Source organism: Pongo abelii, chromosome 22 (assembly GCF_028885655.2).
Source record: "Pongo abelii isolate AG06213 chromosome 22, NHGRI_mPonAbe1-v2.0_pri, whole genome shotgun sequence".
NCBI classification, from domain to species: domain Eukaryota; kingdom Metazoa; phylum Chordata; class Mammalia; order Primates; family Hominidae; genus Pongo; species Pongo abelii.
The window spans coordinates 34,804,216-34,828,935 of NC_072007.2; the positions used below are offsets into that span (position 1 = coordinate 34,804,216).

At 36.0% G+C, this 24,720-nt stretch overlaps 1 long non-coding RNA gene across 1 annotated transcript; it reads left to right on the forward strand.

Annotated features, from left to right (window-relative positions):
* The first annotated feature begins 4,389 nt into the window (after positions 1–4,389).
* Positions 4,390–13,650, forward strand: LOC129052430 (uncharacterized). The gene is made up of 2 exons (XR_008517460.2): positions 4,390–4,709; positions 13,599–13,650. It is a non-coding gene; the product is annotated as an uncharacterized LOC129052430 (long non-coding RNA).
* Positions 13,651–24,720: the final 11,070 nt, after the last annotated feature.

Sequence of the window (24,720 nt, forward strand, 5' to 3'; positions counted from 1 at the left end):
GTTTATTTGAGTATGCTTTCCCTATTAATTGGATAAATCAGAGTTTTTTTTTTCATTGCATAGGGAATGATTTCTATAAAAAAATTTCTGTAAGAAAGTTGAAATAGCTGATTATGCAAGACAAATAGGATTTTGCCTGAATATAATTTTATTGGACTAAATAATATGTTCCATTTGCTGTTCAAGCTTTAAAAATATAAAATATTGGTTTGCAGAAGTGGAAAAGGGCCTTAGAGAGCAATAGGAGATGATGAAAATCATTCTGTGTGCACTAAAGAAATTTGCTCTGATATGGACTATCCCTTCTGACACTCATTTGTATCCTAAAGGTAGTCTTAAAATTGGTTTGTAGATGAACACAAACATTTTTGGTAAAACTTATGAAATTGGAAAACGTTCTTTTAATATTACAAATCAGCACGCAAATTTAACTGTATTATTAGAGATACACTTCTATTAGAATTACTTAATTTAAAACAACCACAAATATAATTGCAACCATTGTGCTCTATCCAATAATGCAGTTTGTGACATAGTTAACTGTATTTCCCACTATGTAAACTACACCAGGGAGACTAAGAAACACTTTTGGAAGTTGTGTTCCAAAAAGGCCAGTTGGATATTATTTAGGAAATTAGCACTCATTGTATAAAAATGATACACTTGGGGCTTGGAAGGTCAACATAATTTTCAAAAATTAGAAATTGTCGACATTATGGCTCCAAAGTGGTCATATTACTTCAACTATATATTATTAAGAATTTGAAAATAAGAATCTTATTAGGGATAAGAAAAGTAAATATGCTTGGATTCAATGACCTCAATTGCTGTAAAGAAGATTGAACATATCTAGTTATGTGAAGAAAATAAAATAAATGAAATACAATGCTAATCTTTGCACAGAAATATATTTCTATGTACACTAGAAGTAAACTCATTAACTCATTACAGTTTGGCCATATATGTTTAATGGAGAAGTATAATCATTTATTATTTCATCAGCACCATCATGAGTCCTATTAGTAGTCCAATTCTATGCTTATTTTGTAGAGTCAGAAAATTTTCGAATATTCAAACTCTTAGAAAATTATATATTATTGCAACTGCTCTATACAGACATGTAATACATGTCTGGTTTATGAATATTTTAAACTTATAAAAGCTTTAATACAGATTTTATCATCTATATTTGATAATTCAAGACAATCTTCTTAGAATGTTTAACGTTAGAATGTTCTGCTTAACAGTCAGAAATTATTTCTTTATATCTATGCATGCCCCTTTTTAAAGTGACTTTATTATTTTACCCATAGTGATGATGAGTTTTATGTGTTAACTTGTCTGGGTCACAGGCTGCTCAAACATTTATTCAAGCATTTTTCTGGTTGTGTCTGTGAAGATGTTTCTGGATGGGATTAACATTTGAAACAGTTGACTGAGTAAAGCAGATAGTTTTTCTAAATGTGAGTGGGCCTTATTGGTGCTTCTTTTTCTCTGAAGAATTCTGTCTAATACGCCCCCAGAAGTGAACTTTATTGACACCTTGAATCTGCATTTGATCACGGACTTACTTTGGACAATGGTGCAATAGCAAATATAACACAATAAATATTTGAAAAGACTTGCACATCAGTGCTGACTCATTACCACTGGGAGCCCTCAATTATTATTTGAAGATGCCCAGGTTAGTCTGTTGGAAGATGAGACAATGTGGAACAAAGAAGAGCCATCGATGAAGGCTTGGATAACCTGTTGGAATGTTAGGCAATATAGATCAGAAAACATTCATCCTGACTAAGTTCCCCTAAACTAACCAGCCTGCCACCTGTCAGAAGTAACTGAGGCCAACATTGTTCATCCAGTCATTGATTAACCAGTGGCAGCCAACCTGCCGGGTAATATAATTCTAACCATTGTTGGTTAAATTGAAATGATTGATTTTTTTACTTTATAGAACATTGTTTATATAAACCAACATACGTAACTGTATATATTATATACAGAATTACAGACAACATGTGCTCCATGTTCACATTGGTTTCTGACTATATAAAAGCTCTGGCCATATAAAAGTTGCATACAAGTCTTATCTTGAAAATTTTGATATACCTTATAATTTTTTAATATCCACATATAGTAAAGTATAACATTTACTTGATTAAAGCAATGAAACAACACCTTCCTGCAACTGTATTTATTTACCTACAAATAATCCTATAAAATTAAAAAAAAATTCCACTTAAATTCACAATATACAAATTCATTAACACTGTCAAAAATAAGATCAATATTCTTTCTGACTATAAGGCCATATAAAAGTTATATACAAGTCTTATATTGAATATTTTGGTATCTTTATAATTTTTTAGTATCCATAAGAAAAATATATTGATAGAAATAACAATAGACTTTTATTTTACTAATGTTTTTTAAAAAATAAATTGCAGTTTGATAGTTACTAGATATATTGGGTTTTAATAACTAAATATCTTAATTTATAAATTGATGTTGCTTAATATTTTAAGATTACAATTTAATAATATAAATTCCAATAAATATACAATTTGTATGTTGCTATTTGAGTACATTTCATGTTGTTGTGGTGTTGTTGGCAAGACTCTGAACTAATTAATGCTTTAATTTAAATCTCAGTCACTCTCTTTTTGTAATCGCCTTTGAGGGATTTCGGTTTTTTTTTCTCTACACATTTATTCTACACAGATTCATCAGTGCTGGAAGAGCACATGAAACACCTGGGTCAGAGACAAATGGCTTTTTTCCTCAAAGTAGAGCAGAAAACACAAGCTCCATGTTCACAGTGGTTTCTGACTCTATGGCCAAATAAAAGTTGCATACAGGTCTTGTCTTTAATATTTTGACAGACCTTATAATTTTTTGGTGTCCATAATAAAAATATATTGGGAGAAATAACAATAGACTTTTATTTTACTAAGTTTTTTTCTGGGCCCTCCAAGACTCAGGGGGCCGTGGGGAATGTCCCAGTGAATGCTGTACACGGTGGGTTTGGTCACACCTGAGGGACCCAGAGCTAAGAAAACCCCCCAAATTTTAAAGGGGCTACTAGAAGATCTGTTCAAGCTTTGTTCCACATAAAGACAATATTTTCGCTTTCCTGATCAGGAAACGAATCTTCCCTCTCCAGCAGGAGGGTGCTGCCTCTGTTCAAAGACTGCTAATTAAAGATTCAGGACAGGTCTCTGGGTGGCCTTGGACAACTCAGTTCCCCTCCCTTTCTCATTTGTAATTCTCAAGAATAACTGAAATGTGCTGGGAATGCAACATCTTGAGATAGGGGAAGACTGGCTAGAATAGATCAGGCTCCATTCCAGTCCCCTCTAGAACAAAAGATCCTTCAGTGTTTTACACAGCATGTCATTTTGCCCCCAGAATACAAAACTCAGAGCTACTTGCTTTCCAAGGTCCCTCAGCTGCAGCGCAAGTGAGGCACACATAGACAAGAACAGATTAGACTTCATTTGTCCTAGACAGCTTCCTTGAGCCTTGTGGGATGGATCACAGTGAATCCCAGGTTCTCGTTGTTCCTACGAGTGATAAACCTGCCGCATGTAGCTTGTTACCTTTATGTATGTTCTGTCTCATCAAATCCAAACAAGTCGGTAATCAGTGCATGGTGAACCTTCTTCAAAAAGATCCTCGGATATAGAATTCAGAAGAAAATTTGCTAATGTATTTTCGTAAGACATGCAGAAATACAAGTGATCCATGGAGAACCGTCTTCCAGTGTGAAATGTCTCCCACATCTTGGGTCCCTGAATGGCTGACTACATAGAACAGAATAGTCATTAAGTCATAACTACTACCAGATATAAAACCTGATGAAGAAACAAAACTTTTTGGCAATATCGTCTAGTCTAAGCTAACTAATACTGACTTTAAGAGGTGGGAATTATCCATAACAATATGGGATAACATTTATATTGGTGAGAATTTTCTTCTACACATTGGATTTGCCACAGAAATAAGAGGGAGGCTGATGGATGTGAGAAATGAATCCAACATTCTGCAAGAAACCCACACGGAGAAAGAGATGGTTTGGTCTTACTATGTGCTGATGCCAGCAACCTAGTATAGAAGAGGTAACTATATCAAGATTTAGGCTAAGGTAATATTTTTAGTTGTATTTTCTCTCTTCTCCCATTTTTTGGGGGTTAATCACAGCCTTCAATGTTAAATAAGCAAGCACACAGTAAAGAACAAATAAAATCTTGCTTCTGCTCACAATCTAATTGTATATATTAAGTATGAAACAATACAATCCTAAAATTATTTATCTAATGTTATTTATTTTGAATATGGTTGGATATGCAAATTTAGAGTCATTCCATTTCTATTATTGCAAAATTCTATATTGGAATGTAACCAGAAATCATTGAAAACATGGATCTGTCAGTCTAATACATGGATTTCTCTTTCAAATCTATCTAAGATCAAGACTGAGAGGCTAAGGCCCAGCTTGAAGAGATTTAACAAAGTATGTACACACCACAACTGACATGATGTAGAGAGAAGTTCATCAGCAGTTTCCTGTTAAGAAGTCTCAAAGGGTTTCAGCCAACTAGTAACCTCTATGTGACCTGGTGGAACTACTTACTGCTCTCTGCTGAATTCAACAAAATCTCCATAATCAGTGTCTTGAAATCAGAATCAAGGCTACTGTGAGAAAATTGGTAAATATTTATCTACTGGTGGAAAATCAAAAAGAAAATAATCCCCAACTTATATTTATTTTGATTTTGTATTATGCATCAGATTTACACAGCAACTAGAAACTTGGTATATGGCAAGAAATTAGGAAACTGCCACACACACACTCAGGATAATTTTGTTTTTAGCACATAGGAATAAAATTAGAAAACATCTTTTTTAATTGGAGAGCTTGGTGGCTCTAGAATATTTATATACTCTGCAGCTGCAATATGGCTCATAATTCAAATTCTGTATTAAATTCCCAAGTCTCAATGAGGTTTCTAGAAATTCGTGTAAGAAAGAGAAGTGTGCTCCAGGGCAACAGAAATTTTTTCATTTTTTACTTAGTTCTGAAATTATACCTAAAATACACAACACACAAAGTGTTCAGCCAAACATAACTAGAAAGACTTGATATGAAAAGGAGAGTCCTGCCTTCTCCAGACAGATTTCTCAGGAAGCTCCATATTTCACTTGCCTTCTGGCATAAGCAAAGAAATTGTTAGACACTAAAATCTTGAACTATTTAATTCAGGTGTATTTTTATATTAAAAAAAACAAGAAGGAAAATCTCTTTAAGTAGATAGTGAAAATTTATCTTGAAAATTACATTTTCATATGGAAGGAGAAACAAATGAGTATGTGAAAATGTAATTCATAGCCTGAAGATCAAGAAGAGTTAACCATTCTTTCTTTTTTTTTAAAGACATGGATCTTGTTTTGCTGCTCAAAGCTGGGGTGCAGTGGTGTGATCATAGCTCAGCCACTGCAGCCTTGAACTCCTGGGCTCAAGGGATACTCCCACCTTAGCTTCCAGCGTGGCTGGGACTACAGGCATGAACCATCATGCCCAGCTAAGTTTTACTTTTTGTAGAACTGGGGTCTTGCTCTGTTACCCAGGCTGGTCTCAAACTCCTGGGCAGACGCAACCCTCCCACCTTGGCCTCCTAAAACACTGGAAGAAGAGTTACTCATTCTAAAATTCTATGGAAGGATTCTCTATTAGAAACAGAAGCACTGACTTCCACAAGAGTTGAAATAGTTTACAGTCCCACCAACAGTGTAAAAGTGTTCCTATTTCTCCACATCCTCTCCAGCACCTGTTGTTTCCTGACTTTTTAATGATCGCCATACTAACTGATGTGAGATGGTATCTCATTGTGGTTTTGATTTGCATTTCTCTGATGGCCAGTGATGATGAGCATTTTTTCATGTGTTTTTTGGCTGCATAAATGTCTTCTTTTGAGAAGCGTCTCTTCATATCCTTCACCCACTTTTTGATGGGGTTGTTTGTTTTTGTCTTGTAAATTTATTTGAGTTCATTGTAGATTCTGGATATTAGACCTTTGTCAGATGAGTAGGTTGCAAAAATTTTCTCCCATTCTGTAGGTTGCCTGTTCACTCTGATGGTGGTTTCTTTTGCTGTGCAGAAGCTCTTTAGTTTAATTAGATCCCATTTGTCAATTTTGGCTTTTGTTGCCATTGCTTTTGGTGTTTTAGACTTGAAGTCCTTCCCCATGCCTATGTCCTGAATGGTAATGCCTAAGTTTTCTTCTAGGGTTTTTATGGTTTTAGGTCTAACATGTAAGTCTTCAATCCATCTTGAATTAATTTTTGTATAAGGTGTAAGGAAGGGATCCAGTTGTGGTGATTCCTCAGGGATCTAGAACTAGAAATACCATTTGACTCAGCCATCCCATTACTGGGTATATACCCAAAGGATTATAAATCATGCTGCTATAAAGACACATGCACACGTATGTTTATTGCTGCACTATTCACAATAGCAAAGACTTGGAACCAACCCAAATGTCCAACAATGATAGACTGGATTAAGAAAATGTGGCACATATACACCATGGAATACTATGCAGCCATAAAAAATGATGAGTTCATGTCCTTTGTAGGGACATGGATGAAGCTGGAAACCATCATTCTCAGCAAACTATCGCAAGGACAAAAAACCAAACACCACATGTTCTCACTCATAGGTGGGAACTGAACAATAAGAACACATGGACACAGGAAGGGGAACATCACACACCGGGGACTGTTGTGGGGTGGGGGGAGGGGGGAGGGATAGCATTAGGAGAAATACCTAATGCTAAATGACGAGTTAATGGGTGCAGCACACCAACATGGCACATGTATACATATGTAACAAACCTGCACGCTGTGCACATGTACCCTAAAACTTAACGTATAACAATATTTAAAAAAGAAAAGAAAAGAAAAAAAAAGAAAGAAAGAAACAGAAGCAGTTTTAAGGCCTGAGGAATAAATACAAAGACAGTGTAAGAAAGAAGCTGAAGTTTCCCATGGCTTAGGGGAATTAAATGCATTGTGTTAGGGGGCTACATGTTTATGCTTACTCCACCCCAAATTCATTTATTTAAATCTTAACTCCCGCTGTGATGGTAGTAGGGGGTGGGACGTTTCAGAGGTGATTAGGTCTTGAGGGTGGAGCATTCATAATGGGATTAGCATTCTTGTATTAGTACTCTTATAAGACACATAACAGCTTGCTTCCACTCTGCTCTCTGCATTGTGAAAATAGAGCAAGAAGATAGCTATCTATAAACCAGGAAGCAAACCCTCACCAGACACTGCATCTGCCAGCGCTTCGATCTTGGACTTCTAGGCCTCTAGAACTATAAGAAATAAATATTTGTTGTTTAAGCCATCCAGTCAATAATAATTTATTATAGTAGCCTGAACTGACTAGGACACATTGTAATAGAATGGAATGAAAAAGATAAAAGGAGATTTATATGTTTCCCTAGCTAGATTCAAGAAGTGTCCATGAAACAGTATGATATAAAGAACTGATACCAGGATGTGAGCTCTTGGAGGAAGGGGGGTTTGTTAAGTTTTGTTTGCTGCTGTAAACAGGCATTTATAGTGGCGTCTGACCAATAATGCCTATTGATGAGTATCTGCTTGAGATTTGAATGAGCAAATTAAATTGAAACGGAAAAAAAAGAATAACCACAAAAGATAAAAATACAAGTTTTAGTTGCAGCAGGAATTAATGTGAAGGTCTTGTATATTTGAAAGAAGCCTTTCAAAAAATGTACAATGAGTCTGAGGAGACCTTAGAGATGGTAGTCTTTGAGAGATATTATTAGCAACAGAATAGGATGAGCCAAATAACACTATTATTTTCTCATTGTCCAACAGAGTCCCTTGCGTATGTTGCTTTGCAGGGTGCCTTGTATATGAGCCCTCATTTAGCATTTTCTTAAAAGACAAAATAACTTTTTAAAGGACCATGTCTAAGATATTGTTTTTACTACTTGTTGATACAAGATATAGCAGATACTCATCACTGTTTCACAAGAACCAGGTGGCACATGCATATAGCATAATTCCAGAAAAAGTTTCATTTTCATGCTATTTACAAAAATTTTAGCAGAGTATAGGAAAAACCACAAGGAATAACGTATCAATCCAGAGTTAGAAGGATCAAAGTGTCGTCTCTAGTATGTTCTAAATAGAAGGAGGGGAGTGAGCATTACCTAGACCCAGAGGAAACTCTTGTAGAACAGGCCACCTAAAGGGAAGCACTAATCTTAGTTGAAGGACACCACGGGCCCCAGATGAAACAACAAGGGAAATACATATTCCAGCTTCCTTCCCTCTCCAGACCATTGGGCAAACAAAACTGGAATCCAGAGGGCAATCAATCATTCTAATTTTGCCTGTGAAGAATTTCCCCTCAGATTTGGGAGAATTCTTCTCATGTCTAATATTCAGTCTCACTTTCAGAAGGGTGAAACATAGATTTAGGAACCAAGTGGATGGTAAGGAAGCATATAGCCCCACACTCCTCACAGTGAAGGATTGCTAATTACATGCACCATTTTTTTTTCTAAAATGTTTGATTACATATTTACCTTAATAAATCGCTTATTGGCATTCTATAGAAGAGACTCATTCGTGTTTTGATTATTTTAAAAATGATTTGCTTTTCCTTAAATCTGGATCCTCTAAATTTAGATCTCTTTAGCATAGGCTAGTGATTGAGTCAGACTATTCATAATGAACAGAACATTACATCACATATTTTAAAAGTTAAAAAATTCAACTGACACACAAGAAAATTCAAAACCTACTTAATTTTGCCCTGAGAACTTCCCTATATTTTTGTTCTTTTCTGCCTCTACACAAAGAATCTAGGAATAAAGAACACTAGGTGCTTAAAATGCACTGCCAAGTTTTATATCTTAAAAAGAGAAATTTCGTTTCCTGTAATAGGCCATTATAAATTCATATTTATGAAGTAGTTAGAAAATAATTCAATTAATATGTATTATAGCCATTGGCCATTCATCTGTTCCATTCTAGTCATTCATTTTTATGATCACAGAAAGTCATAGGGGTTCTATATGCAATTCAAAATTGCTCTAAAATGTAAAGAATAAAGATTGCTTGCTATTTTAAAGTATCTGAATGATGATTGATAGATAAATTTCCTCTGGGAACCTTATCATTTCAGACTTCAGAAGCTGGAAACCATCATTCTCAGCAAACTATAGCAAGAACAAAAAAACAAACACCGCATGTTCTCACTCATAGGTGGGAATTGAACAATGAGAACACTTGGACACAGGAAGGGGAACATCACACACCAGGGCCTGTTGTAGGGTGGGGGGAGGGGGGAGGGATAGCATTAGGAGATATACCTAATGTAAATGATGAATTAATGGGTGCAGCACACCAACATGGCACATATATACATATGTAACAAACCTGCACGTTGTGCACATGTACCCTAGAACTTAAAGTATAATAAAAAAAAGAAATTCATTAATTGTCAACTGTTAAGAATTTCCACTTCTGTAAGTAATTAAATGTAGATCAAACACTGTAAAAATTTCAACTAGGACAGAATTTAAAAGTCTTCTGCTTCCTATCATCATTGCTTTATTTGAGAATGATTAAGCTGAGAGCCACGGAGACCAATATCATGCAGTTAGCTATGTAGAAGCTATATCAGGATAATGCTGGTCTTCTAAATTTGGACCTGGGCCTTATTCACTATCCTAGTGGTTTTCAAAATGACTAGAGAATTTCTTGGGAATTTGGGAACTCCTAGTAGGGAGTTTATTTAAAAAGAGATAAAAAGCATAGAGACAGCCAGGCATGGTGGCTCACGCCTGTAATCCCAGCACTTTGGGAGGCTGAGGCGGGTGGATCACCTGAGGTTAAGCATTTGAGGCCAGCCTGACCAACATGGAGAACCCCCATCTCTACTCAAAATACATTAGCTGAGCATGGTGGTGCATGCCTGTAATCCCAGCTACTCAGGAGGCTGAGGCAGGAGAACTGCTTGAACCCGGGAGGTGGAGGTTGCAGTGAGCCGAGATCGCACCATTGCACTCCTGCCTGGGTGACAAGAGTAAAACTCCATCTTGAAAAAAAAAAAATCACACACACACACACACACACAAAACAAAAGCATAGAGACTCTGGGTTCTCCTGTCTTAATTCAACCAGAGTTTCTCAATATTATTCTGTTTTACAAGTAAAGTTCATGACTTTATCCATTCTTTTTATGGTATAGTTTACTATAGTTTTGAGTAGATAACATTTTTATCTAACTAAGCAACAGAAATTTATTGTCTCACAGATCTGGAGGCTGGACATCCAACATCAAGTTGTAGGCAGGGGTGGTTGCTTCTCAGGACTATGAAGTTGAATATAGTCCACGCCTTTTTCTGATCTTTTAATAGCAATAGCTTCAAACATTTTTTTTTCTAATTTCAAATTTATTTTAGATTCAAGGAGTATGTGTGTAGGTCTGTCACATGGATATAAGGTGTGATACTGACGTTTGGGGTACGAATGATCCCGTCACCCAGGTAATGAGCACAGTACCCAATAGGCAGTTTTTCAGTCCTTCCCTCTTCCCTTTCTCTCCCCCTCTACTGCCCCCCTAGTAGTTTCCAATGCCTATTATTTCCACATTTATGCCTATGTGTACCCAATGTTTATCTCTCTCTTATAAGTAAGAACATATGGTATTTGATTTTCTATTCCTGCTTTAACTTGCTTAGGATGACAGCGTTCAACTGCATCCATTTTGCTGCAAAGGACATAATTTTGTTCTTTGTAATGGCTTTGTAGTATTCCATGGTGTGTGTGTGTATGTATATGTGTGTGTGTGTGTATATATGTATATGTGTATATATATACATATGTATATATGTATATGTGTATATATATACATATGTATATATGTATATGTGTATATATGTATATATGTATATATACACACATGTATATATGTGTATATATACACATATGTATATATGTGTATATATACACATATGTATACATGTATATATACATATGTATATGTATACATGTATATATACATATGTATATGTATACATGTATATATACATATGTATACTTGTATATGTGTGTGTATACATGTATACAGTATACATATGTGTGTATACATGTATACAGTATACATATGTATGTGTGTCTACATGTATACACGTATACATATGTATGTGTGTATACATGTATACATATGTATGCATATATGTATATGTATGTATGTATATATGTATGTACGTATATGTATGTATATATGTATGTACATATGTATATGTATGTATATATGTATATGTATATATCTACTATATTTATGTATATATGTATATATACACATATGTGTGTATATATATGTATATGTATTTATATATATATATATATAAACATTTTCTTTATCCACCATTGATGGCCACCTAGGTTGATTCCATGTCTTTGCCATTGTGAATAGTGCTGTGATAAACATAAAAGTATGTGTCTTTTTGGTAGAATGGTTTATTTTCCTTTGGGTATATACCCAGTAATGGGATTGCTGGATCAAATGGTAATTTTAAGATCTTTGAGAATCTCTAAACTGCTTTCAATGGTGGCTGGAAATTTACATTCCTACCAGAAATGTATAAGCATTTTCTTTTCTCTGCAGCCTCACCAGTATGTTATTTTTATTATTTTTATTTTTTATTTTTTATTTTTTTACTTTTTTATTCCTAGTCATTCTGACTAGTGTAAGGTGGAATTTTGTGGTTTTAATTAGTAATGTTGAGCATTTTTTATATATTTGCTGGCTGCTTGTAACTTTTCTCCTAATAAATGTTTGTTTATGTTTTTTGCCCATTGCATTTTTTCTTTTTTTTTCTGCTGCCCAGGCTGGAGTACCTGGAGTGTGGTGGTGCGATCTTGGCTCACTGCAACCTCCACCTCCCGGGTTCAGGCAATTCTTGTACCTCAGCCTACTGAGTAGCTGGGATTACAGGCATACATCATCACGCTTGGCCAATTTTTGTAGTTTTAACAGAGACAGGGTTTCACCATGTTGGCCAGGCTGGTCTCCCACTCCTGGCCTCAAGCGATCTGCCCAACTTGGTCTCCCAAAGTGCTGGGATTACAGGTGTGAGCCACCTCGCCCGGCCTTGCCTACTTTTCAGTGAGGTTGTTTGTTTTTTGCTTGAGTTGTTTAAGCTCCTTGAAGATTCTGGATATTAGACCTTTGTCAAATGCACAGTTTGCAAATATTTTCTGCCATCCTGTAGGTTGTCTGCTTTCTGTGTTGATAGTTTCTTTTGCTGTGCAGAAGCTGTTTAGTTTAATTAGTTCCTGACTGTCAATTTTCCTAATTGTTGCAATTGCTTTTGGGGACTTAGTTAAATATTTGCCAAGGCTGATATCTAGTAGTGTATTTACTAGGTTTTTTCTAGGATTGATATAATTTGAGTTCTAACATTTAAGTGCTTAACCTGTCCTAAGTTAATTGTTGTATATGGTGATAGGTAGTGGTCCAGTTTTATTCTCCCACATATGCATAGTCAGTTGTTGCAGCACCATTTATTGAATTGGAAATCCTTCTATTATTCTTATTTTTGTCAACTTTATCAAAGAGAAGATTTTGGTAAGTGTATAGCTTTATGTCTGGGTTCTCTATTCTGTTCCATGTGTCTCTTTTTGTACTGGTACCATGCTGTTTTATTTACTGTAGACTTTATAGTCTGAAGTAGGGTAATGTGATGCCTCCAGCTTTGTTCTTTTCTGCTTAGCACATGAAATCTAAGCTGTGTCAGGCAATGACTCTCCCAGGTAAGTACGCCCTGTGGCACTGCAGCTGAATCAGATGCACACCACGTGTGCCAAAATATTGTATACAGATGGTACTGGAGTCATTGCCTGCGCCAGCCAAAACTACATGTAAGGAAACATTTTGAGAAAATAGTGATTCCACAAGTAACCAAAGGCAGTGATTCCACAGAGAGAAGCATTAGAATAGAGCAATGCACAGAAAATGGCAAAGATGAGAGAGATGGATGGCCCCATCAGAGAGAGTGATTTCTGCTTCTGCATTCGGCAGTATTTTCTGCACTTGCATACCCTTAAGATTGCTGGTTTATCTGATGCACAAATAGCAGCTTTCTTAAGCTAAAATCTATGCAGATCTATTATGGAAAACAATTATCCTTAATTAAGGCAAGATAATTGTCTCAAGAATTAAGTATATAAATAAATTTTGAGAGACTCTTTAAATAAAGAAGGAAAAATATGTGAATACTTGGAATAAGTAATTTCCAAGACTTAAGATGTATCTTTAGAAAAAGTTCAAGATGAGAAGTAAGTAAAGCTGATTATGTTTTTAATTTGAAGAACATTGAACAAATGAGCTTCAGAGCAGTGAAGAAATAATACTGATGGAGGCAACAAGGGAGCCAGTCTAATTATGTAACTTACTGTAGAGACAAAATCAAGATGGAGCAAGCTGGTCAATAATTGTTGTTTTATCTAAATCTCTATGTAATTCTAATTAGTTACATTTTAATTAGGACTCTTGAATGCAAGAAGAGAAACCAACATTAACTTTTCCTGGAATGTAAGGTACGATTTAACTATTCAGGTAAAGAAACGACAGCTATAGAACTGGATCTCAGAGGCCATCTGAAAACTCAAAAATACTAGGTTCTCTTTATCTCTAGCTTTTCTCTCTTAATCTCTCTGCGTGAGTGATTCTCTTTACTAGCATATTTTCACCACATGGCAAGAAACATGTCTGCCAACAGTTTCTTAATTGTAAAATTCACAGCTGTAGGCACCGTGAGAGAGAATGACCAGCAGACAGTCCCAAATCTAAGTCCTATGGAGGTACTCCTTGGCCCAGATTAAATCAGTTATCCATATTTGGATTAATCATCTGCTGTTAGCAGAGAGAATAGCAAATTAATTGACAAGACACTCATGGTTATATGTGTAGGGGACAAGGGAAATATGATAAGCAGGATAATGACCTTAAAGATAACTTTAATCCACAGAACCTGTGAAGGACCAAAGAGAGAATTCTAGAAGCTGAAAAAAAAATTACTTTTTAGAGTCTTCAGAAGAGAATGAACCCTCCCAACACCTTCATTTTAGACCAGTAAGGCCCATGCTGCTTTCTGACTTGCAGAATTTAAGATAATAATATTTTTAAAGCCACTAATCTTGTAGTAATCTATTAAAACAGCAATAGGAAATCAATAGAGGGAGGAAGGGAGAGACATTGTAAGAGGGATGTTGGGATGACTGTAACACATCTAATATCAACCATATTATTGTGGTTGATACTGTCAAGCTCTATTGACATGCTGGACAGTTATAAAGCCTCAGAATTAGAGATAGAAATAGAGATAGAGATAGGTAACTCAAAGTTGCCTCAAAAAATCATATCTTCAAATTATAATTCTTCATGGTTCATATAATTATTACACTTTTTATGGTTTGTTTTAAGTGCATTAAAACTTTAGGTTTGCATATCTGTATAATATTCACATTTAAAGAAAATTAGTGAAAATTTATGCATTAATTTAATTATGCATTTTGTTGAGATATTTTTTAAAGCAGGAAAAATTATTTTGTAACATGAAGGAATCATATTTATATTGTTCCTTTTGTATTTTTAAATTTTACTATAATGTTTATTTTAAGGGTATAGACTTTCATCTGAATTTGAAATCATTACATAGAAAGTTCAAACAAAATCAATGCAAAGGCATTTGTCTATTTCTATAATAATTACATTAATGATCAAAAGAATATCTATACTAAATAAAATATTGCATTTTTATTTTCTTTTGGTGTACCTTGAAAATTGATCTGTGCTTTAGAAGGAATGAAACTATCAAACATATTATGGTAGGCATGGCATAAAACTGGGTAAAAGAAAATCTTCTTTAGTTAGTTAATGGATTATCTGTTGCTAAACTGAAATAATCAAAAAGTCATCTAACATCAACTTGAATTCCTTCATAAAATAAAACAGTTATGCAAATAGCATTCAAAATGAGGAAAGTTGTCTTTATTAACTATGAAAACAGTAAATTTTATAAATTTAGAATTGACTACTCTCTTCATCTTATGAAAAGTAGTAAAAATATGTAAATGAAATAGAAATAATTTTGAGATGTTTATTTTCACTTACTTAGAACCATAATCACAAAATCAATTCCTAGTCTTCTTGATGACATAATACTGAAAAAAGGAAGGTGTATTTAGGTTGGAGATTTATATTTTAAATAAGAAGTCACCCTCTGTATAAAAAATAGATCGTGGTCTGTAATCCCAGCACTTTGGGAGGCTGAGGCAGGTGGATCACGAGATCAGGAGACCATCCTGGCTAACACGGTGAAACCCCGTCTCTACTAAAAAATACAAAAAATTAGCCTGACATGGTGGTGGGTGCCTGTAGTCCCAGCTACTCGGGAGGCTGAGGCAGGGAAATGGCGTGAACCCAGGAGGTTGAGTTTGCAGTGAGCCGAGATCACCCCACTGCACTCCAGCCTGGGGGACAAAGCGAGACTCCGTCTCAAAAAAACAAACAAAAAAAAGATCCTGGTGATGATGACCACTCATAGTGCTATGGGCTGTATGAACTGCATGGACCATTTAGGGGCACAGTGAGAAGGTGGGTACTTGCAAGTCAATGAGAGAGGACTCAGGAGAAACCAGTTCTGCCAGCATCTTGATCTTGAACTTCTAACCTTCAGAACTGTGAGAAAATAAGTGTCTGTGATTTAAACCACCCAGTATGTGGTATTTTATTACAGAAATACTAGTATACTGATATTGTCATGTTAATCACTCATGTATTAAGATGAAAAGAAAACATTTAAAGCTATAGATGCCTCTTACTGCATCTTGTGCAATGTTCCACTGTGCAATGTCCTTAATACCATTTCTGTGGAATTAGTTTAAAACAATAGTTCAACAGCACAATTAAATGTCATGTATTTACAAGACTCTCGTCATGCCAAAAACATTGACAATGCTTAAAACATTGACTTATTGTGCAAAAAAATGCAACATTATTATGTGCATATGTTGAGAAACAACTTGAGGGTGATTAAGAGCCAATATGAATGGGATGCAGGCCTGTTTCTAAAATCTCTGAAATGCTTCATATATTTTAAAAGCTAAACAAAAAGTAATAGACACTAATGGAAAAAAATCATTAATTTATATTATTTAAGGACAGTGGACAGGATTCTATTATTTCTGCTCTCCTTTATCCAAAATAAGCTTGATTTTTTTGTTTTAAACTTATTATTGCTTCTAAGCATTCTTTAGAAGAAAAGATTTGAGAACAATAATAATTAGAAACTACTAATGAAGTAATATATTTGCCAGCCCAGCCCATGGTTTACTTATAAAAGTTTCCAAAACTGAACATTTCAAAAGAAAGAGTAGGGTTCAACTTAAGCTATTTTTTTTTCAATAAAACAGCAGATGCAGAAGGCAGTATCACAGTATAATACCCAAACTATTGCAACATATCACTATTGTTAAATAAAGTACCTATAAAGTTGATATTTTAAAGGAAAAATAAATATAAATATATAAGTTTGGGTTAGTATTTTTCTTGTTTTTAGCACAATTAGCTCACTAATTTACTCTAAAACCCTTATGATCATTTATTCACTATGCCTTATAAGTGAAACAGCTTTTTGGTTGAGGCTTCGTCTATCTTAGTTACTGCTAGCTGTATAGATCTAATAGATTAGTGACCATACTTTGTAAATGTGAACATTTCTTCCTCTGGACATGATTTTTGTCCAACTTGGAGTAACATAATCCATTTATTATAAGACTGGGTGCTATGGACTAAATGGTTTTCAAAATTTATGCATTAAAATTCTAAACCCCAATATGATGGTATTAGGAGGCGGAATCTTTGGAAGGTGACTAAGACGAGAGTGGAGCTCTCATGATGGGATTAGTGCAAAATACTCTAGAGCTCCGTGCTACCATGTGAGTACCCAGAAAGAAGGCTGGGTCTATGAACCAGGATTTGGCCCCTCACCAGAACCTGACTATGCTGACACCCTGATCTTGGACTTCCAGGATCCAGAACTATGAGGAGTAAATTTCTGCTGTTTATAAGCTACACAGTCTAGGGTACTTTATTAAAACAGCCACAAATTAAGACACTGAGGAAAAATATCAGATATAAAATAATGCTACATCATTTATGATCTTGTTTTTTAAGGTACAGTAACAACAAAACCCTTTTAGGAGTGACAATAGCAATTGCTCAATGATCCTTACAGGAGTTAGTAAGTAGTGATTGGAAAGAAAGGCCTTTCTAGGAATGGGCTAATGTGAAAACTCAGCAACTTGCATACTTATATGTTCATTTTTCTGAATTTATATTATGCATGATAAGATACTGCACCTCATTAATAAGTAAATGAATCCCTCTTTCCTATTAAATTCTGAGAAAATATTCATAATTTCCATTGAGTATTTTGGGAAAATAGAATTTTGTGCACTGCTTATAGAAATATAAATGGGCACAATATTTCTAGATGACAAATTAGTGTATACTACGTAGCTAGTAAAAAATAATAAGGTAGCTCTATATATCCTGATGTGTAGTGCTGTTTTATTGAGAGAAAACAAAATAAAATTTCAAAATAAAGTGTATATTGTATGACAACACACTTCTTTAAGTTACACACACACACACACACACACACACACACACACTATAGACATATGCTAGCCGTATGCATGGCTTTGGTTAAGACTGTCCTGGTTTATGACTGTCAGTTTTGGGATTTGCTATAGACTGAATGTTTATGTACTCCTTAACATTCATATATTGAAACCTAATCCACAATGTGATGATATGTGGAAGCAGAGCCTTTGAGACGTGATTAGATTGTTAGAGGTCCACCTTCATGAAAGAGATTGGTGCCCTTATAAACGAGGCCCCAGACAGCTGCTTTGCTGTCTTTCAACATATCAGAATACATCAAAAAGAGGACGGTCTATAAACCAGAAAACAGGCCCTTACCAGATACTGAATCTGCAGGTGCCTTGATCTTGGAATTTCTAGTCTCCGGGACTGTGGAAAATGAATGTCTGTTGTTTATATGCCACTCGGTCTATCGTGTTTTTGTTACAGCAGTCCAAATAGACTAATACAGGAATTTATCAGATTTTTCATTTCTAGATAAAATGTTTTTATTAATCATTGCTTTAAAATAGTTGCTTTAAAATTAATAATTGCATTCAAATAAGCTGGCAAGCCTCCGCTTCCTACTTCCCACTCTCCCACTGTTTCAGTAGTGTGTGAGATGGTTGTGAGCAACCAGAGTCCTCACTGTAACATGTGGTTAAATCTGAAAGATGACTAGCAATACCCTATCTTTCCACTTACCTTTTCCAAACCTAAAGTAACTAACTTTTCCTTTCAAGACGAGCATGCAGAATGCTCACTCAGAAACCCAAGTGTTCTGGTACAAAATTGACCTGACCCAGCAAATTCTAGGCACTGATGAGAATGGGAGAAGTATTCAACAAATATTCAATGAGACTTCCCTTCCAGCTACTTGGTGCTCTAGCCAGCCGAGTCGCTGCTTGTGTTGAGATTTTCAAGATGCATAAAATCTCCAGGCCACAAATCATAAGCTTATATAAAAACCTTGAGAATTATACATTAGGTATTTATGAAATGTATGCTTGAAATAAAGGCTGAGTAGCCCTGCCACTGAGGGTATAGAGGACAGTCTGAACTTGCTAGAGTGTTTTTGTCATTTACAATGTCATGTAAATCAACTTTTTTTGAAAAGGTAAGGAATAATTTTTTTAATTTTATGATAAAATTTTTCATAAGGCATAAGCTATAAAAGAGTTTATGTTTAATAAAAAATAAAGTGCTTTCATGAAACTTCATGAAAATGATAAATATACACACCTTGTATACAGCATTTATTGGCATTTACCATCCTCTGTGAAGGCTGTGATGAGATCACTACCGGCATGAATACCACAAATGCAAATATAATGAAGAAGCTCATGATTCTGCCTCAAAAAATTAGCAGTTATTTTAAGAAAATTTAGTGCAAAGCTGCAGAAGTTACACTTATATATTACTCACTGAAGCATGAGAATATTTTGTAATATTCAGATCAAATGACTGTTCTTATAAATTGTTTTTGTTTATTTTTTATTCCTAGTTTTTTGTTCATGTATAATAAGAGAAGTGATAGCTGATATTGTGTTGTCTTCATCAGAGAAAAATAATATCATAAACAATTGACAGCAGTTTTACATCGTGACATCAGGTGTTTCAAGAAGAAAATCAGCTAATTTTAATAATTATCTTTCCCAATCAAATAATGGAAAAATCATCAAGTTTTTGGAAGTTCATTCTGCCAAAGGTGAAACGTCTGTAATTACTGCAAACTATATTAAATATTTTTTAACAATCCAACACTGAATGGGCAAAAGCTGAAAGCATTCCCTTTGAAAACCGGCACAAGACAAGGATGCCCTCTCTTATCGCTCCTAGTCAACATAGTATTGGAAGTTCTGGCCAGGACAATCAGGCAAGAGAAAACAATAAAGTGTATTCAAATAGGAAGAGAGGAAATCAAATTGTCTCTGTTTGCAGATGACATAATTGTATATTTCGAAAACCCCATCATATCAGCCAAAAATCTCCTTAAGCTGATAAGCAACTTCAGCAAAGTCTCAGGATACAAAATCCATGTGCAGAAATCACAAGCATTCCTATACACCAATAATAGATAAACAAAGAGCCAAATCATGAGTGAACTCCCATTCACAATTGCTACAAAGAGAATAAAATACCTAGGAATTCACCCTACAAGGGATGTGAAGGATCTCTGCAAGGAGAACTAAAAACCACTGCACAAGGAAATGAGAGGACACAAACACATGGAAAAACATTCCATGCTCATGGATAGGAAGAATCAATATCATGAAAATGGCCATACTGCCCAAAGTAAATTATAGATTTAATGCCATTCCCATCAAGCTACTATTGACTTTCTTTGCAGAATTACAAAAAAACTACTTTAAAAATCATATGAAACCAAAAAAGAGCCCACAGAGCCAAGACAATCCTAAGCAAAAAGAACAAAGCTGGAGGCATCATGTTACCTGACTTCAAACTATACTACAAGGCTGCAGTAAGCAAAACAGGATGGTACTGGTACCAAAAGAGATATATAGACCAATGGAACATAACAGAGACCTCAGAACACACACATCTACAAACATCTGATCTTCAACAAAACTGACAAAAACAAGCAATGGGGAAAGGATTCCCTATTTAATAAATGGTGCTGGGAAAACTAGCTAGCCATATGCAGAAAACAGAAACTGGACCCCTTCCTTACACCTTATACAAAAATTAACTCAAGATAGATTAAAGCCTTAAATGTAAAACCAAAAACCATAAAAACTCTAGAAGAAAACCTAGGAATACCATTCAAGACATAGGCATGGGCAAGACTTCCTGGCTAAAACACCAAAAGCAACTGCAACAAAGCCAAAATTGACAAATAGGATTTAATTAAACTAAAGAGCTTCTGCTCAGCAAAAGAAACTCTCATCAGAGTGAACAGGCAACCTACAGAATGGGAGAAAATTTTTGAAATCTATCCATCTGACAAAGGACTAACATCCAGAATCTACAAGGAACTTGAACAAATTTACAAGAAAAAAACAACCCCATCAAAAAGTGGATGAAGAATATGAACAGACACTTCTCAAAAGAAGACATTTATGTAGCCAACAAACATATGAAACAAAGCTCTTCTTCACTGGTCATTAGAGAAATGCAAATCAAAACCACAATGAGATACCATCTTACGCCAGTTAGAATGGCGATCATTAAAAAGTCAGTACACAACATATGCTGGCGAGGCTGTGGAGAAATAGGAATGCTTTTACGCTGTTGGTGGGAGTGTAAATTAGTTCAATCATTTTGGAAAACAGTGTGAAGATTCCTCAAAGATCTAAAACCAGGAATATCCTTTGACCCAGCAATCTGATTACTGGGTATATACCCAAAGGATTATAAATCATTCTATTATAAAGACACATGCACACGTATGCTTACTGCAGCACTATTTACAATAGCAAAGAGTTGGAACCAACCCAAATGCCCATCAATGATAGACTGGATAAAGAAAATGTGGCACATATACAACATGGAATACTATGTAGCCATAAAAAAGAATGAGTTTATGTCCTTTGCAGGGACATGGATGAAGCTGGAAACCATCATTCTCAGCAAACTATCACAAGAACGGAAAACCAGAAAACCAAAGAATGCATGTTCTTACTCAGAACTGGGAGTTGAACAATGAGAACACATAGACATGAGGAGGGGAACATCACACACCGAGGCCTGTTGGGAGGTAGAGGGCAAGGGAAGGGAGAGCATTAGGACAGATACCTAATCCATGCAGGTCTTAAAACCTAAATGATGGGTTGATAGGTGCCGCCAACCACCATGGCACATGTATACCTACATAACAAACCTGCACATTCTGCACATGTATACCAGAACTTAAAGTAAAAAAAAAAAGAATCCAACACTGAAGAAAAAATTGTTTGTTTTTTTGCAATAATCCAGGCAGAAATTTTACTGCAGCTTGGTCTTTTGAAAAAAGCACTGTTCTTAGTAAATTGATAAATCTATGAAGTAAAAACGTACTTGGAATTGGTTGTGGTTCTCATATAGTTCATAACTACACCATAACTTGTTAGACCTATTGTTCATTGAAATAGAAACTATATGGCTGAGGGCAGTGGCTCACACCAATAATCCCAGAACTTTGAAAGGCTAATGTGGGAGAATATCTTGAGCCCAAGTTCAAAACCAACTGGTCAGGCCAAAAAATTGAGTGAGACCCCATATCTACATTTTTTTTAATGGCCTGGCACAGTGGTTTGTGTCTGTAGTTCCAGCTACTCAGGAGGCTTAAGTGGGAGGATCACTTAAGCCTAGAAGTTTGAGGCTACAGTGAGCCATAATCCTGCCACCACACTACAGGGTGAGCAGCACAGTGAGACACTGTCTCTAAAAATAATAAAAATAAAATAAAATAAAATAAAATAAGCTGTAGTTGAAAAAACAAAATTATATATATGTGTAGAGTAACCATTTACAAATGTATACACAGTTACAGTAACTGAGCAACATTGATATTACATACAAAAGTAGATTTTAGCATGGCAGTAAGCTATCTCTCTCTGCTGTTCATTATTAATAAATTTTTGAAATCCTTCAGCCTTTGAAAGACAAAATAATAAATACACCAAAGTGTCTCATAATTTTGTGAATAAATTCTGTGAATTTTAGTTGCATTTTGTTCAAATTCAATTGACAAGCTTAAACCAAAATATTCAAAGAGTAGAATCTAATACAATATCAGCTTTTAATGTTGTTAGCAGCTGCAATTTTTACAAATAGATCTTGCAAACAGAGAGACGTTAGAGTTTATCCTTTAAAAGTTAAGGGGGAGATGAGTGAACAATATGTATATTAAAAGTATTTGAGATTTTCTAACTATAAATTTTTGAAATTCTTAATCTGCATTTTGTTGCAGTTTTTATTCCTAACTGAATAAATTTTTGTATTTTAGCAGAGTAATAGGCTTGACAAAAGCTTTAATTTTCAACATCTAAGTCTGGTAAAAAAATATATATTGTTAGAATAGGTACTCTTGTGTCAGAAACATAGTACACTGAAAAATATTGGTGTTGATACACCTATATATAATAATGTAGGATATAATATAAAATGTAGGATATCTTCCTTCAAGCAGAATTTTCTCTGGGATAATACTTCAAGAGTTACAATGTATTAAAAATATTTTATCTCAGAAAAAGTACTAATTGAAAGTGATAATTTTTAAATGTATTCATTTTATGTTGCATCAGTAATAAAAATGCAACTTGAAGGAATATTACAGACTATTTTATGAAAATATTAAAAATAATAAGGCCAGAGCAAGATGGCAGAGTGGAAGGCTCCACCGATCATCCCGCCTGCAAGGACACCAAGTTAAGATATCTACACGGAAAAATACACAGCTTCATAAGAACCAAAAATCAAGTGAGCACTCACAGTACCTGGTTATAACTCAGTATTGCTGAAGGAGGCACTGAATCACTGATACCACACCTCCCCATCCCCAGCAGCAGATATGTGGTGCTGAGAGCATCTCTGGGCACTGGGGCAGGGAGAACACAGCAACTGTGAGGCATTGAACTCAGTGCTGTCCTGTTAAAGCAGAAAGGAAACCTGGACCAAGTGCTGCTAATGCCGGCCCACAGAAGGAGCATTTAAGCCAGTTCTAGCCAGAGGGGAATCTCCTATCCCAGCTGTCAGAATTTGAGTGCCTGCAAAACCTCACCACAAATGGCCAAAGTGCTCTAGTTCTCTAAGTAAACTTGAAAGACAGTTTAGGCCATAAGGACTGCAACTGTTCAGCAAGCCCTAGGACTGAACTAGGCCCAGAGGCAGTGGACTGTGGGGGCACACGACATAGTGAGACACCAGCTGGGACAGCCAAGGGATGCTGGCATCACCCTTCCCCTAACCCTAGGCTACACAGTTTGTGGCTCCAAAAGAGACCCCTTCCTTCTTCTTGAGGAGAGGAGAGGGAAGGGTGGGGAGGATTTTGTGTTGCCTCTTGGATACAAGCTCAACCATAGCAGGATAGGGCAAGGGTCAGAGTCATGAGGCCCCCGTTCCAGGCTCTACCTCCCAGACGTTTCTAGACACACTCTAGGCCAGAAGGGAATCTGCTGCCTCAAAGGAAAGAAGATAAATGCTGCCAGTATTTATTATCTGCTAACTGAAGAGCCCTTGGGCCCTGAATAGCCAGCAGCAAAACCCAGGTACCACACTGAGGGCCTTGATGAGCCTCTGAGACTTGCTGGCTTCAGATGAGTCTCAGCAAATTACCATCTGTCGTGGCTACAGGGTAAAACTTCTGCTTGAGAAAAGCAGAGAGAAAATTAAAGGGAATTTGTCTTGCACCTTAGGTACCAGCCTGGCCACAGTGGGGTAGAGCAAAAAGCTGGCTGTTGGGGTCCCTGATTCTAAGGCTTGACTCCTGCACAGTATTTCTGGAACTGCCTTGGGTCAGAGTGGGAGCCCACTGCTCTGAAGGGTGAGTCCCAGGCCAGGCAGCATTCACCACAAGCTGACTTAAGAGACCTTGGGATTTAAGGGAACATAGGTGGTAGTCTAGCAGTACTCCTTGCGGCCTGGGGTGGCACTGGCTATGGGGTGAGGTTCCTCTGCCTTTATAAAGGGAAGGAAAGAGTGGGAAGGATTGCATCTGTGGTTTGAGTGCTAGCTCAGCTGCAATACAAGAGAATAAAAGGTGGACTTCTAAGTTTTTTGACAATAGCCCCTGACTCTCAGACAGCACTTCTGGACCCTCCCAGGACCTGGAGGACCTTGCCCTGAAAGGAAAGACACAGGTCTGTCTGGCTTTGCCACTTGTTGACTGAAGAGCCCCAGGGCCTTGAGTGAACATAAGCAGTAGCCAGGGAGTGGTTACAGCAGGCATTTTATGAGACCAGTGCTGGACTGACTTCAAGCCTGACCTAGTGAGAGATGAGGCCAGCTGGACTTCCTGG